The sequence below is a fragment of the Pseudophryne corroboree genome, chromosome 10, assembly GCF_028390025.1.
Source record: "Pseudophryne corroboree isolate aPseCor3 chromosome 10, aPseCor3.hap2, whole genome shotgun sequence".
Lineage (NCBI taxonomy): Eukaryota > Metazoa > Chordata > Amphibia > Anura > Myobatrachidae > Pseudophryne > Pseudophryne corroboree.
Window position 1 is genome coordinate 33,863,449 of NC_086453.1, and position 16,651 is coordinate 33,880,099.

Below are 16,651 nucleotides of genomic sequence, written 5' to 3' on the forward strand. Positions count from 1 at the left end.
TTTGCTGGCAAGGGGCATGGCCACACAATAACCCCAATTCCAATTACACCACACAGTACTGCAACTTTATTCACATATGATCATGTGATAGTGTCCATAATTCATATTACATCCCACAGTAGTATCACTTTACCTTATAAACGTTACTCCTCACAGTAGAGCCCCTTATTCACATTACATCACACTGAATTGCTCCTTATTCAAATTACACCACATCCTATTGCTCTTTATTCACATCAGATGATACGATAGTGCCCTTTCTATACGCAACGCCACACAGTAGAGCACCTTATACACATAATGCCACACATTAGTAATGCATTTACACACATTCCACACAGTAATGCCCCTTACACATGAGACACCTTATTAATGTCCTTATAAACATAATGCGCCTTACACATTATGACAACCTTTATTAATGCCCTTTTACACATAATGTCCCTTACACATATGCCGCACATTATTAATGCCCTTATACACATAATGACACACATAGTGCCCCCTACACATTTGCTGCACATTATTAGTGCCCCTAAACACATAATGACACACATACAGTAGTACCCTGTTACACATATGCCTCCCATTATTAATGCCCTTATACACATAATGACACACATAGTGCCCCTTACACATTTGTTGCACATTATTAATGCATTTTTACATGACACACATAATGCTCCTTACACATATTCCGAACACTACTGCACAACCAACCCACTCACATGCACACAGCACTCACACTTCCACTAACACTGTGACCTCTGCCTCTGCTTGGATACAGATGTGTCCTCATAAATCTTGCCTCAATGCAAACGTCGGGCACCTTTTTTTATGAAAATGCATCTTATTTGCATTGCTATGTGGCTAGGATGCACAAGCAGCTTCTGCTGATTAAAATGATATGCAGCATGCCTATATACTGTGTGAGACTGTGACTGTATCTGCATATGAAATGCTACACACAGAATATAGGCATGCCGCATATAATTTTAATTAGCAGAAGCTGCTGATGCCCCTAGGCAATTGCCTAGGTTGCCTATGCCTATGGCCGGCTCTGCACGGTGAACCAATAAGCCGCTTTAAATTACCACAGCTAATATGATACCACCCTATGAGTTACTTCCATGAATTCCAGGAAGCAGAGACTGGGGTGGAAATGTAACAGGGTACAAATTTGCTAAGGATCTAATTTCATACCAGTTTTGCAACAAATAAAATCTACTAGTTACAGTTATCCAAGCTACATTACACAATATCTACATTATTTAAAAGAAAAAGAGTTCTTTTAGATGATTAGTAATAAAACTAGGTATCTACTGTAGGTCTTATTAACTAAAGGCCAGCATTAGTTTAGTGATTTGTTTTTGTGTTTAAAATTTATCCCAGGATACAGTATTTTAAGATTATTTTACCTGGGTTAGTCAACTCATCTCAGAATGAGCCATTTTAACATTGAGATTTGTTAATCTATATTGGATCTCACAAATTAATATATTATTTAAATATATATTTTCCATGTGATTTTTTTTTTTAGTCATGAATTTGAATCAATTTGAATGTGGAACCAGTGGACGATATGGTTTCTTTTAGGGGTCAATTCAATTGGATGTGAGATTGCAAAAGCAAACTCACATCATGAAACCTTCATAATTCATTAAATATATGCATGTCGGGAATGCAGGATTAAATAGGAAATGCCTGTAAAGTATTTTTTTTGTCTATGTGATTTTGGAGAGGAATGAAATAGTGAGAGATAAACTACTAGCTAATCAGCTTCTACCTTATATTTTACAGACTGTGTTTCAAAAGTGGCAGGAGCCGATTGGTAGTTACACTATCTCTCACAATTGTATCTCTGTTCAAGCTTTGCTAAAATTATGAATTATGAAAGAGTTGCCAAACAACACCTGAAATTCCCAGCTGTAAATTAAAAGCACTTGTTCCATTTATACAAAACCCCCATATACCTGCCCCACATAATTTAACCCATTATTCTGTATTTTGCATAATATCATCCCAAAAAAGGGGGATGTATCCATGTGACCAGTGTCAGGAGACCGACGGTCACATAACCTCACCCTACATCCCACCCCCTCACTATCCCGACAGTCGGCATGCCGACTTTCCACAACACCCACAGAGTGGGAATAGAACCTGTGGCGACCACCAAGCATGCAAGGGCCTTGCTGCCTCCCCCCCCGCAGGGATTCCGCTGCTGGGATCCCTGCGTTAGTATGCTGACTGCCGGTCAGCCATACCACACCCCAAAAAAGGACATGTCATTATTGCCAAAATTATGCTAATTAAATACTTCTCTGAGACTTATTTAGCATTAAAGGAGATAGGGTGTCCCAGCAGTTCTGAACCAAATCTTAAATTAAAAAATGTACCTTAAATAGTTAATTCATACGGAGAGTCAACACAAGTTAACAAATGCAAACAAAATTGCACCTGACCACGTTAACCCATGGGAATGGGTATTTTCATGACTAATTGATTTTGTCCGTTGGAATCCACTGATGTGTAAATGGCATTTAAAACCTCTTTACTAACTAACACTTGCATTTGTTTTGGAGGTCAATCCACTGACATAATGTATTTAATGTGGATTACTACAATAGTTTTGAATGGAACAAGTAATCTTTGGAGAACCACAACACAAAGCCAACAAAATGTACTGCACCTGGATGCTACAAAATACATGCAAATGTTACAAGTATTTTCTCAAATGCTAATAAATACAAGTATTTCAAAGTCTGTAAGTCTCCGGCCTTAGGAAGTCTAAACCAGACCACATACAATGTGAGATATCAGGGGTAATCCAGAGTTGATCGCAGCAGCAAATTTATTAGCAGTTGGGCAAAACCATGGGGGTAATTCCAAGTTGATCGCAGCAGGAAATTTTTTAGCAGATGGCCAAAACCATGTGCACTGCAGGGGAAGCAGATATAACATTTGCAGAGAGAGTTAGATTTGGGTGGGTTATTTTGTTTCTGTGCAGGGTAAATACTGGCTGCTTTATTTCACACCCAAATCTAAGGGTGTGTACACACGGTGAGATAAATCTGTGAGATTTTGACTATATAGTCAAAATCTTATGAAAAGTTAGTGCATATCTCATGGTGCTAGGCAGCTTGCGATAAAGATTCGATCCCGAGGCGCGCTCCCGTGGGGTCGGTATCGTAAGGCTAGATAGACTGTGCAGGCAAGTCAATCTTGACTATCTAGTGTACAATCTAGTACAAAGTATAGTCAAAATTGGCATCGTACATAGACAAAATCTCAAGCACAGATAGTCAAAATCTGTGCTATCTGGGCTTTGGGGGAGTTCAGGGGAAATCGCATAGTCAAAATCGAACATAGCAGGGATCTCACCGTGTGTACACACCCTAACTCTCTCTGCACATGTTATATCTGCCTCCCCTGCACTGCACATGGTTTTGCCCAACTGCTAAAAAATTTCCTGCTGCGATCAACTTGGAATTACCCCCACGTGTACTGCAGGTGTGGCAGATATAACATGTGCAGAGAGAGTTAGATTTGGGTGGGTAATTTTGTTTCTGTGCAGGGTAAATACTGGCTGCTTTATTTTTACACTGCAATTTATATTTCAGTTTGAACACACCCCGCCCAAATCTAACTCTCTCTGCACATATTACATCTGCCCCCTCTGCAGTGCACATGGTTTTGCCCAACTGCTAACAAATTTGCTGCTGCGATCAACTCTGAATTAGGCCCATAATGCAATTGGTTAAGTACTTCAGTTTGTAAACTCCTAAAATAAGAGTGATGCCCAATAATTAGCTGACTGTAATTTTTAGGAAAGCAATGAGGCATAACAATAAATCCAGCTGGGAGGTAATGGTTAATGTATGGTTTATGTGACCAAAATCATGCTACACTAACAAGTTCATTGGAGAAATGTTATAGGGTCCGAGTTTGCAGTGGTCTGGGATTGGTGAGGGTGAGGAGTGGGGGTAGATGAGTTTGCAGTAGAGATGAGCGGGTTCGGATCTCCAAGATCCAACCCCCCCTGAACTTGAAGATCTGAGCCGGGAACAGAGTACAGCTTGGGACTTCTCAGCAGACCCGGATCCCAGAACGAGGCAAAACATCATCATTCCGCTGTTGAATTATCGCGGGTTTTGGATTCCATGTAAAGAACTGGGCATCACCACCATTTTCACTCCAGACTTGAAGAGTGGGGGAGACAGACCTCTGTCTCTCTGTGGGTGGTGGCGTCGGGTGGGGTCAGTGTGTGAAGTTTAGGGGTGCTGTCCTGTCACAGTGGTATCCTGTGCTGTTAGGGGTGCTGCAGATGTACATGGGTGTTGCTGTCCTGTCACTGTGGTGTACTGTGCTGTTAAGGGTGCTGCAGATGTACATGGGTGTTGCTGTCCTATCACTGTGTTGTAAAGGGGCAATGTCCTGTATGCTGTAAAAAATAAAGGGGTGTTGTAAAGGTACACTGGCCCTGTCTTGTATGCTGTAAAATTACAGGGGTGCTGTGAAAATAAATGTACACTGGCCCTGTCCTGTATGCTAAAAAAAACTACAGGGGTGCTGTTGTTAAAAATAAAGGTACACTGGCCATGTCCTGTATGATGTAAAAAAAACAGGGGTGCTGTGAAAATAAAAGTAAACTGCCCTGTCCTGTATGTTGTAAAAATATAGGGGTGCTGTTGTTAAAATAAAGGTACACTGGCCCTGTCTTGTATGCTGTAAAAATACAGGGATGCTGTGAAAATAAGTGTACACTGGCCCTGTCCTGTATGCTGTAAAAATGCAGGTGTGCTGCTGTTAAAATAAAGGTGCACTGGCCCTGTCTTGTATGCTGTAAAATTACAGGGGTACTGTGAAATTAAAGGTACACTGGCCCTGTCTTGTATGCTGTAAAATTACAGGGGTGCTGTAAAAATAAATATACACTGGTCCTGTCCTGTATGCTGTAAAAATACAGGGGTGTTGGGAAAATAAATGTACACTGGCTCTGTCCTGTATGTTGTAAAAATACAGGGGTGCTGTGAAAATAAATGTACGCTGGCCCTATCTTGTATGTTGTAAAAATACAGGGGTGCTATGAAAATAAATGTACACTGGCCCTGTCTTATATGCTGTAAAAATACAGGGGTGCTGTGAAAATAAATGTACACTGGCCCTGTCCTGTATGTTGTACAGGGGTGCTGTTGTTAAAATAAAGGTACACTGGCCCTATATTGCATGCTGTAAAATTAAAGGGGTGCTATGAAATTAAAGGTACACTGGCCCTGTTTTTTATGCAGTAAAATTACACGGGTGCTGTGAAAATAAATGTACACAGGCGCTGTCTTGTATGCTGAAAAAAACAGGGGTGCTGTGAAAATAAATGTACACTGGCCCTGTCATGTATGTTATAAAAATACAGAGGTGCTGTTGTTAAAATAAAGGTACACTGGCCTTGTCTTGTATGCTGTAAAATTACAGGGGTGCTGTGAAAATAAATGTACACTGGCCCTGTCCTGTATGCTGCAAAATAAACAGGGGTGCTGTGAAAATAAATGTACACTGGCCCTGTCTTGTATGCTGTAAAAATACAGGGGTGCTGTGAAAATAAATGTACACTGGCCCTGTCTAGTATGTTGTAAAAATAGAGGGGTGCTGTTAAAATAAAGGTACACTGGCCCTGTCTCAAATGCTGTAAAATTACAGGGGTGCTATGAAAATAAATGTACACTGGCCGTGTCCTGTATGTTGTACAAATACAGGGGTGCTGTTGTTAAAATAAAGGTACACTGGCCGTGTCTTTTATGCTGTAAAATTACAGGGGTGCTTTGAAAATAAATGTACACTGGCCTTGTCTTTTATGTTGTAAAAATATAGGGGTGCTATTGTTAAAATAATGGTACACTGTCCCTTGTATGCTGTAAAATCATAGGCTGCTGTGAAAATAAATGCACATAGGCCCTGTCTTGTATGCTGTAGAATTACAGGGGTGCTGTGAAAATAAACGTACACTGGCCTTGTCTTTTATGTTGTAAAAATATAGGGGTGCTGTTGTTAAAAAATGGTACACTGGCCCTTTCTTGTATGCTGTAAAATTAAAGGGTGCTGTGAAAATAAATGTACACTGGCCCTGTCTTGCATGCGGTTAAAATACAGGGGTGCTGTAAATATAAATGTACACTGACCCTGTCCTGTATGCTGTAAAAGTACAGGGGTGCAGTGAAAATAAATATACACTGGCCCTGTCCTGTATATTGTAAATATTCAGTGGTGCTTTTGTTAAAATAAAGGTACACTGGCCCTGTCTTCTATTATGTAAAATTACAAGAGTGATGTGAAAAGAAATGTACACTGGCCCTGTCTTGTATGCTGTAAAAATTCAGGGGTGCTGTTAAAATAAAGCTACACTGGCCCTGTCTTGTTTGCTATAAAATTACAGGGGTGCTCTGAAATTAAAGGTACACTGCCCCTCTCTTGTATGGTGTAAAATTACAGGGGTGCTGTGAAAATAAATATGCACTAGCCCTGTCCTGTATGCTGTAAAAATACAGGGGTGCTGGGAAAATAAATTTACTCTGGCCTTGTCTTGTATGCTGTAAAAATACAGGGTTGCTGGGAAAATAAATGTACACTGGCTCTGTCCTGTATGTTGTAAAAATACAGGGGTGCTGTGAAAATAAATGTACACTGGCCCTACCTTGTATGTTGTAAAAATACAGGGGTGCTGTTGTTAAAATAAAGGTACACTGGCCATGTCACATATGCTGTATAATTACAGGGGTGCTGTGAAAATAAATGTACACTGTCCCTGTCCTGTATGTTGTACAAATACAGGGGTGCTGTTGTTAAAATAATGGTACATTGGCCCTTTCTTGTATGATGTAAATTTATAGGGTGCTGCGAAAATAAATGTACACTGGGATTGTCTTTTATGTTTTAAAAATATAGGGGTGCTTTTGTTAAAATAATGGTACACTGGCCCTTGTATGCTGTAAAATTATAAGGTGCTGTGAAAATAAATGTACACTGGCCCTGTCCTGTATGTTGTACAAATATAGGGGTGCTGTTGTTGAAATAAAGGTACACTGGCCCTGTCTTTTATGCTGTAAAATTACAGGGGTGCAGTGAAAATAAATGTACACTGGCCCTGTCTTGTATGCTGTAAAAATACAGGGGTGCTGTTGTTAAAATAAAGGTACACTGGCACTGTCTTGTATGCTGTAAAAATTACAGGTGTGCTGTAAAAATAAATGTGCACTGGCCCTGTCCTGTATGTTGTAAAATGCAGGGGTGCTGTTCTTAAAATAAAGGTATACTAGCTCTGTATTTTGTGCTGTTTAATTACAGGGGTGCTGTGAAAATAATTGTACACTGGGCCTGTCCTGCATGCTGTAAAAATACAGTGGTGCTGTGACAATAAATGTACACTGGGCCTGTCCTGTGTACTGTAAAAATACAGGGGTGCTATGAAAATAAATGTACACTGGCCCTGTCTTATATGCTGTAAAAATACAGGGGTGCTGTGAAAATAAATGTACACTGGCCCTGTCCTGTATGTTGTAAAAATACAGGGGTGCTGTTGTTAAAATAAAGGTACACTGGCCCTATATTGCATGCTGTAAAATAAAAGGGGTGCTGTGAAATTAACAGTACACTGGCCCTGTTTTTTATGCAGTAAAATTACAGGGGTGCTGTGAAAATAAATGTACACAGGCGCTGTCTTGTATGCTGAAAAAAACAGGGGTGCTGTGAAAATAAATGTACACTGGCCCTGTCATGTATGTTATAAAAATACAGAGGTGCTGTTGTTAAAATAAAGGTACACTGGCCTTGTCTTGTATGCTGTAAATTACAGGGGTGCTGTGAAAATAAATGTACACTGGCCCTGTCCTGTATGCTGTAAAATAAACAGGGGTGCTGTGAAAATAAATGTACACTGGCCCTGTCTTGTATGCTGTAAAAATACAGGGGTGCTGTGAAAATAAATGTACACTGGCCCTGTCTAGTATGTTGTAAAAATAGAGGGGTGCTGTTAAAATAAAGGTACACTGGCCCTGTCTCATATGCTGTAAAATTACAGGGGTGCTATGAAAATAAATGTACACTGGCCCTGTCCTGTATGTTGTACAAATACAGCGGTGCTGTTGTTAAAATAAAGGTACACTGGCCGTGTCTTTTATGCTGTAAAATTACAGGGGTGCTTTGAAAATAAATGTACACTGGCCTTGTCTTTTATGTTGTAAAAATATAGGGGTGCTATTGTTAAAATAATGGTACACTGTCCCTTGTATGCTGTAAAATCATAGGCTGCTGTGAAAATAAATGCACATAGGCCCTGTCTTGTATGCTGTAGAATTACAGGGGTGCTGTGAAAATAAACGTACACTGGCCTTGTCTTTTATGTTGTAAAAATATAGTGGTGCTGTTGTTAAAAAATGGTACACTGGCCCTTTCTTGTATGCTGTAAAATTAAAGGGTGCTGTGAAAATAAATGTACACTGACCCTGTCTTGTATGCGGTTAAAATACAGGGGTGCTGTAAATATAAATGTACACTGACCCTGTCCTGTATGCTGTAAAAGTACAGGGGTGCAGTGAAAATAAATATACACTGGCCCTGTCCTGTATGTTGTAAATATTCAGTGGTGCTTTTGTTAAAATAAAGGTACACTGGCCCTTGTATGCTGTAAAATTATAAGGTGCTGTGAAAATAAATGTACACTGGCCCTGTCCTGTATGTTGTACAAATATAGGGGTGCTGTTGTTAAAATAAAGCTACACTGGCCCTGTCCTGTATGCTGTAAAAAAAAAGGGGTGCTGTGAAAATAAATGTACACCGGCCCTATCATGCATGTTGTAAAAATACAGGGGTGCTGTGAAAATAAATGTACACTGGCCCTGTCCTGTATGTTGTAAAAATGCAGGTGTGCTGTTGTTAAAATAAAGGTACAATAGCTCTGTCTTGTTTGCTGTAAAATTACAGGGGTGCTGTGAAATTAAAGGGTACACTGGCCCTGTCTTGTATGCTGTTAAATTACAGGGGTGCTGGGAAAATAAATGTACTTGGCCCTGTCTTGTATGCTGTAAAACTTACAGGGGTGCTGTGAAATTAAAGGTACACTGGCCCTGTCTTGTATGCTGTAAAATTACAGGGGTGCTCTGAAAATAAATATATACTGGCCCTGTCCTGTATGCTGTATAAATACAGGGGTGCTGTGAAAATAAATGTACACTGGCCCTGTCTTGTATGTTGTAAAAATGCAGGGATACTGTGAAAATAAATGTACACTGGCCCTATCTTCTATGTTGTAAAAATACAGGTTGCTGTTGTTAAAATAAAGGTACACTGGCCCTGTCTTTTATGCTGTAAAATTACAGGGGTGCTTTGATTATAAATGTACACTGGCCCTGTCTTGTATGGTGTAAAATGATAGGGGTGTTGTGAAAATAAATGTACACTGGCCCTGTCTTGTATGCTGTAAAAATACAGGGGTGCTGTGAAAATAAATGTACACTGGCCCTGTCTTGTATGTTGTAAAAATTCAGGGGTTCTGGTTTTAAAATAAAGGTACATGTTAGGCGCCGAGGGTCCGCTCGTCAGTGCGGCCGGCGCCTAGCAACGGGGACGCCACTGTCGGATCGTGTTCCCCGTTGCTGGGTCTAAGTTTATATCATCACTGGTTCCTGGCTGTGTAGCATGCAGCTGCACGGCATGTTGTAATCATCACTCATCTGTTTCCCTGGCCATGCAGCTTGTCAGCTGCATGGCATTTAATCCAATCAGCCTCCAAACAGCTGATTGGAAGACTCTCTGTTAAAAGCACTCCCAGGACTCCTCACAGACGCCGGTGATAGCTTCCTGTTTGCCTGATTCTGCTGCAGAGAGAGTTCCCAGTCCCGGTCTGTTCGTTTGTTCCTGTTCTCAGTGATCCAGTACTCGGAAGTTACCATCTGTACCTGGAGTCTGACCGAGCACCTTTAACATCTGGTGGTGTTCGTGAGTCGCGGCGCAGCCGTGTGTTGCGGCTTGTCCGCTACTATTTATTATTGTGTTTATTTTGAGTTCTGGAGCTTTGCGGAGGATTCCGCTTCCACAAGATCCACTCTGGTGTCCAGCGGTGCCGGATAGGAGTGTCGGATCCGTGGATCCTTGGTTGTCCTTTTCCCTGGCGGCTAGTCCGCACATACCTTTTGATTTAGTTAAGTTAGCTTGTAACCCCTGGCTTGGTTGCTTAGTCAGAGGGCCCCTTGTTATCACCCTGTCTCGGACTTCCCCTTGTCTCCCATTAAGACCTGCGGGGGCATCGGGGTTGGGCAGACATAATCCGCCCTTCGAACGCGGCTGCCATGGGCTCAAGCAACCATAGTCTCGCAGGGGATTTCTGATAACACGGGCGAGACAACGGAGTTAGGGCGCCAGGGGTTACTAGGCTCTCCAGCTCCCACAACCTGTATTTCATTCCTGTACTCAGATCTCTGCCATAAGATCTTCTCCAGTCTGGAGTACAGGAATCGTAACATTATCACCGGCCAGACAAAAGAAAAAATGTCAACAGGAGTTAATTTTTTCACTTATCCAGTAGGGAGAATTTTGTCGGCCTCATGAATTCCACCGGTGTTGGGCCAAATCCTGGCCAGTTTTTGGTTAGTCAGATTCAGGAACTTACCCAGATGGTTCAGGATCTGTCCCTCCGGGTGAGCTCACAGGAAGATCTGTTACGGACTTCCCCGAGGGTCATCCCTGAACCAAAAATGCATCTGCCTGACCGTTTTTCTGGGGATAGAAAACAGTTTTTTAATTTTAAAGAGTCTTGTAAACTGTATTTTCGTTTAAGACCAGTTTCCTCAGGTACGGAGGCTCAGCGGGTTGGAATTATAATTTCTCTGCTTCAGGGGGATCCTCAGACCTGGGCTTTTGGTTTAAAGACAGACGATCCGGCCTTATCGTCTGTAGACGCTTTTTTGAAATCTTTAGGGCTATTGTATGACGACCCTGATAGAGAGGCATCCGCAGAAAGTCAGTTGTGTGCTCTAAGACAGGGTAGGAATCCTGCAGAGAATTATTGTACGGAGTTTCGCCGTTGGTCGAACGACTGTGGCTGGAATGATCCTGCCCTGCGCAGTCAGTTTCGCCTCGGCTTATCTGAATCTATAAAAGACAGCCTCCTTCAGTATCCCGCTCCTGAGAACCTTGATAAACTCATGGAGCTCTCTATTAAAATAGATCGTCGGCTCAGAGAGCGGAGGACTGAGAAAGGGGCATCTGTAGTTTCTTTTCCCTGTGTTTCTTCCGTTCCGATAGACATGGAGGAGCCTATGCAGATTGGTCTCTCCAAATTGTCTCCGGAAGAAAGAACCAGGAGGCAAAATTCTGGTCTGTGTTTGTACTGCGGAGGTAAGGGACATTTTGCCCGTAGTTGCCCAAACAAGTCGGGAAACTTCCTGACCAAGTGAATAGTGAGGGGGTTCACTTTGGTCTACAGCTCATCTCCTCAAATAATTCACTATTGGTTCCTGCTAAAGTTTCTTATGACAGCCTCTGTTCCTCGGTCTCTGCTTTTGTGGACAGTGGGGCTGCAGGAAACTTTATGGACTTAACATGGGCCAAGGCCTTAGGTATTCCTCAGTTAACCTTAAGTAGGTGTATCACCATGCATGCTTTAGATGGGAGTCCCTTATCCAATGGGGTTATTTCTCTATGTACACCTCCTGTTTTGCTCTCGGTGGGAGCTCTACATTCTGAAAAGATTGAGTTTTTTCTTACCCATTGTCCAGCAGTTCCTGTGGTTCTGGGTCACCCTTGGCTGGCCTTTCATAATCCCATCATAGATTGGCAGTCTGGGGAGATTCTACAATGGAGTACCATCTGTGATAAAGAATGTATTACACTTCCTATCCGAGTAGCTGCTGCCAGGTCCGCACATATTCCTGGAGAGTACCAATATTTTTTGGATGTGTTTTCCAAGGGCAATGCGGATATTTTGCCTCCCCATAGGCCTTATGATTGTACCATTGAGTTAATTCCTGGTGCCACGTTGCCTAAAGGAAGGTTATATGCATTGTCTGGTCCTGAAACTGTGGCCATGAATGAGTATGTGAAAGAAAGTCTTGAGAAAGGGTTTATCAGGCCATCTAAATCCCCTTTAAGTGCAGGTTTTTTCTTTGTAGAGAAGAAGGATGGTTCCCTCAGACCCTGCATTGACTTTCGAGCCCTGAATAAAATCTCAGTAAAGAATACTTACCCTCTGCCTCTGATCTCTGTCCTCTTTGATCAGCTACGTTCGGCTGTTATTTTTTCTAAGATTGACCTGAGAGGAGCATATAATCTCATTAGAATCAGATCGGGGGATGAGTGGAAAACGGCATTCAGTACTCAATCAGGTCACTATGAGTATCTGGTCATGCCTTTCGGCCTATCTAACGCTCCGGCAGTCTTTCAGGATCTCATTAATGATGTGCTCCGTGAGTTTCTGGGAAGATTCGTTGTGGTCTATTTAGACGACATTTTGATTTATTCTGACTCTATAGAACAACATGTTACCCAGGTGCGTCAGGTACTTAAGAAATTACGTGAAAATCACTTGTATGCCAAACCGGAGAAGTGTGAATTTCACGTCACGGAGGTATCCTTTTTAGGGTACATTATTTCCCCTCGGGGATTCCGAATGGAACCTAAGAAGCTCCAAGCCATCCTGAGTTGGGCGCAACCCACCAACTTAAAAGCAATTCAGCGCTTTTTAGGGTTTGCGAACTACTACAGAAGGTTTATTCACTCTTTCTCTGACATAGTTGCTCCCATTGTGGCACTCACTAAGAAGGGAGCAGATCCTACCAATTGGTCATGTGAAGCTAAAGTATCTTTTCAGGCCTTGAAACAAGCCTTTGTCTCAGCCCCTGTCCTTAGACATCCCAACCCAGAATTGCCTTTCATCGTTGAGGTAGATGCCTCGGAGGTTGGTGTAGGGGCTATCCTTTCTCAGAAGGATCCAGATTCCCTTGAGTTACATCCTTGTGCCTTTATGTCCAGGAAATTCTCATCTGCTGAATCCAACTACGATGTTGGTAATCGGGAGTTGCTGGCTATTAAATGGGCTTTTGAGGAGTGGAGACATTGGCTTGAAGGAGCGACCCATACCATTTCTGTTTTGACAGATCACAAAAATCTTCAATACATTGAATCAGCTAAGCGACTGAATGCCCGACAGGCTCGTTGGGCTTTATTTTTCACTCGTTTCAAATTCATTATCACCTTCAGACCTGGTTCCAAGAATACCAAGGCAGATGCCCTCTCACGCAGTTTTCTTCCCGCTCAAGACAACAGTCCTGTTACTCTCATACTTCCGCCTTCAGTCATTCAGGCAGGTCTCACACAGGATGTTTTTTCTCAATTGAAGCTGCTTCAACATCAAGCTCCGGGAAATACTCCTGCTGGTCGTCTTTTTGTTCCTGAGTTTTTGAGAGCAACTGTTTTGGAGGAATTTCATGATAGCAAAGTTGCAGGGCATCTGGGAGTCGCTAAAACTTTTGAATTGGTATCCCGCTCAGTGTGGTGGCCTGGTCTTTCTAAAGACATTAAAGAGTTTGTTTTTTCGTGTCAGGTCTGTGCACAGCATAAAGTTCCCCGTTCTTTGCCTATTGGTCAACTTATGCCATTGAATGTTCCTCTTAGACCATGGTCGCATATCTCCATGGATTTTGTGGTGGATCTCCCCCTGTCAGCTGGATGCACAGTCATATGGGTGGTAGTGGACCGTTTTAGTAAGATGGCTCATTTTATTGGTCTTCCCCGATTGCCATCTGCCCAGGGATTGGCAGTCTTGTTCCTCCGTCATGTTTTCAGACTCCATGGGTTACCCACTGATATTGTTTCTGACAGGGGTCCACAATTCATTGCACAGTTTTGGAAGTCTTTTTGTGCTTCGTTAAAAATGAAATTATCATTAACCTCCGGTTATCATCCACAATCAAATGGACAGACTGAGCGAGTAAACCAATCCTTAAAACAATATTTGCGTTTGTACTCGGCCAAACTCCAAAATGACTGGTCTGAGTTTCTTCCATTGGCAGAGTTTGCTTATAATAATGCCTGTCATTCCTCCACCAATGTGTCTCCATTTTTTGCAGTTTTTGGTTTCCACCCCAGAGCTAATTCATTTTTCCAACATTCCTCTGTCTCCTCTCTGGCCCTGACCTCTCATCTTAAACTTATTTGGAAAAAAGTGCACATAGCTCTCAGAAAAGCAGCTTTCAAGGAAAAAGATTTTTCGGACAGGTTCCGGCGGCCGTGCACTTTTAGAGTAGGAGACAGGGTGTGGCTGTCGACTCGCAATATCAAACTTCGACAAACCTCAGCCAGATTGGGTCCTAGATTTATTGGACCATTTCTCATTATCAAAAAAGTCAATCCAGTTGCTTTCCGGTTACAGCTACCAAAAACGTTACGAATCGGAAATACCTTCCATTGCTCTTTGCTCAAACCATATGTTTCATCTAGCAGATTTCCTCGTAAAAAACCTCAGGGGAGATCACCAGTTAATGTACAGGGTCAGCAGGAGTTCGTGGTTGAGAAGGTTCTCGATTCCAAGCTGTCCCGGGGTCGGCTTTATTTTTTGGTGCATTGGAAAGGTTATGGTCCTGAGGAAAGGTCGTGGGTCCTAGATGAGGACCTTCATGCCCCAAGGCTCAAAAGGGCATTTTTTCAAGAATTTCCTCAGAAACCCGGATTTAGGGGTTCCTTGACCCCTCCTCAAGGGGGGGGGGGACTGTTAGGCGCCGAGGGTCCGCTCGTCAGTGCGGCCGGCGCCTAGCAACGGGGACGCCACTGTCGGATCGTGTTCCCCGTTGCTGGGTCTAAGTTTATATCATCACTGGTTCCTGGCTGTGTAGCATGCAGCTGCACGGCATGTTGTAATCATCACTCATCTGTTTCCCTGGCCATGCAGCTTGTCAGCTGCATGGCATTTAATCCAATCAGCCTCCAAACAGCTGATTGGAAGACTCTCTGTTAAAAGCACTCCCAGGACTCCTCACAGACGCCGGTGATAGCTTCCTGTTTGCCTGATTCTGCTGCAGAGAGAGTTCCCAGTCCCGGTCTGTTCGTTTGTTCCTGTTCTCAGTGATCCAGTACTCGGAAGTTACCATCTGTACCTGGAGTCTGACCGAGCACCTTTAACATCTGGTGGTGTTCGTGAGTCGTGGCGCAGCCGTGTGTTGCGGCTTGTCCGCTACTATTTATTATTGTGTTTATTTTGAGTTCTGGAGCTTTGCGGAGGATTCCGCTTCCACAAGATCCACTCTGGTGTCCAGCGGTGCCGGATAGGAGTGTCGGATCCGTGGATCCTTGGTTGTCCTTTTCCCTGGCGGCTAGTCCGCACATACCTTTTGATTTAGTTAAGTTAGCTTGTAACCCCTGGCTTGGTTGCTTAGTCAGAGGGCCCCTTGTTATCACCCTGTCTCGGACTTCCCCTTGTCTCCCATTAAGACCTGCGGGGGCATTGGGGTTGGGCAGACATAATCCGCCCTTCGAACGCGGCTGCCATGGGCTCAAGCAACCATAGTCTCGCAGGGGATTTCTGATAACACGGGCGAGACAACGGAGTTAGGGCGCCAGGGGTTACTAGGCTCTCCAGCTCCCACAACCTGTATTTCATTCCTGTTCTCAGATCTCTGCCATAAGATCTTCTCCAGTCTGGAGTACAGGAATCGTAACAGTACACTTGCCTTGTCTTTTATGCTGTAAAATTACATTGGTGCTGTGAAAATAAATGTACACTGGCCCTGTCTTGTATGCTCTAAAAATTAAAGGGTGCTGTGAAAATAAATGTACACTGGCCCTGTCTTGTATGCTGTAAATATACAGGGTTGCTGTGAAAATAAATGTACACTGGCCCTGTCCTGTATGTTGTAAAAATGCAGGTGTGCTGTTGTTAAAATAAAGGTACACTGGCCCTGTCTTGTATGCTGTAAAAATACAGGGGTGCTGGGAAAATAAATGTACATGGCCCTGTCTTGTATGCTGTAAAACTTACAGGGGTGCTGTGAAATTAAAGGTACACTGGCCCTGTCTTGTATGCTGTAAAATTACAGGGGTGCTCTGAAAATAAATATACACTGGCCCTATCTTGTATGTTGTAAAAATACAGGGGTGCTGTTTTTAAAATAAAGGTACACTGGCCCTGTCTTGTATGCTGTAAAATCACAGGGGTGCTATGAAAATAAATGTACATTGGCCCTGTCTTATATTCTCTAAATATACAGGGTTGCTGTGAAAATAAATGTACACTGGCACTGTCCTGTAAGTTGTACAAATACAGGGTTCCTATTGTTAAAATAAATGTACACTGGCCTGTCCTGTATGCTGTAAAAATATAGGGGTTCTGTTTTTAAAATAAATGTACACTGGCCCTGTCTTGTATGCTGTAAAATGATAGGGTGCTGTGAAAATAAATGTACACTTGCCCTGTCTTGTATGCTGTAAAAATTACAGGTGTGCTGTAAAAATAAATGTCACTGACCCTGTCCTGTATGTTGTAAAAATGCAGGGGTGCTGTTGTTAAAATAAAGGTATACTGGCCCTGTCTTGTGTGCTGTAAAATTACAGGGGTGCTGTGAAAATAATGGTACACTGGCCCTGTCCTGTATGCTGTAAAAATACAGTGGTGCTG

The 16,651-nt window shown here is 42.7% G+C and overlaps 1 protein-coding gene across 4 annotated transcripts in view; it reads right to left on the reverse strand.

The window, feature by feature from the left end:
• LOC134965898 (phospholipase A2 inhibitor and Ly6/PLAUR domain-containing protein-like) overlaps positions 1-16,651 on the reverse strand; it is a 205,921-nt gene that overhangs the window by 1,489 nt on the left and 187,781 nt on the right. The gene's annotated exons all lie outside the window — the stretch shown is intronic.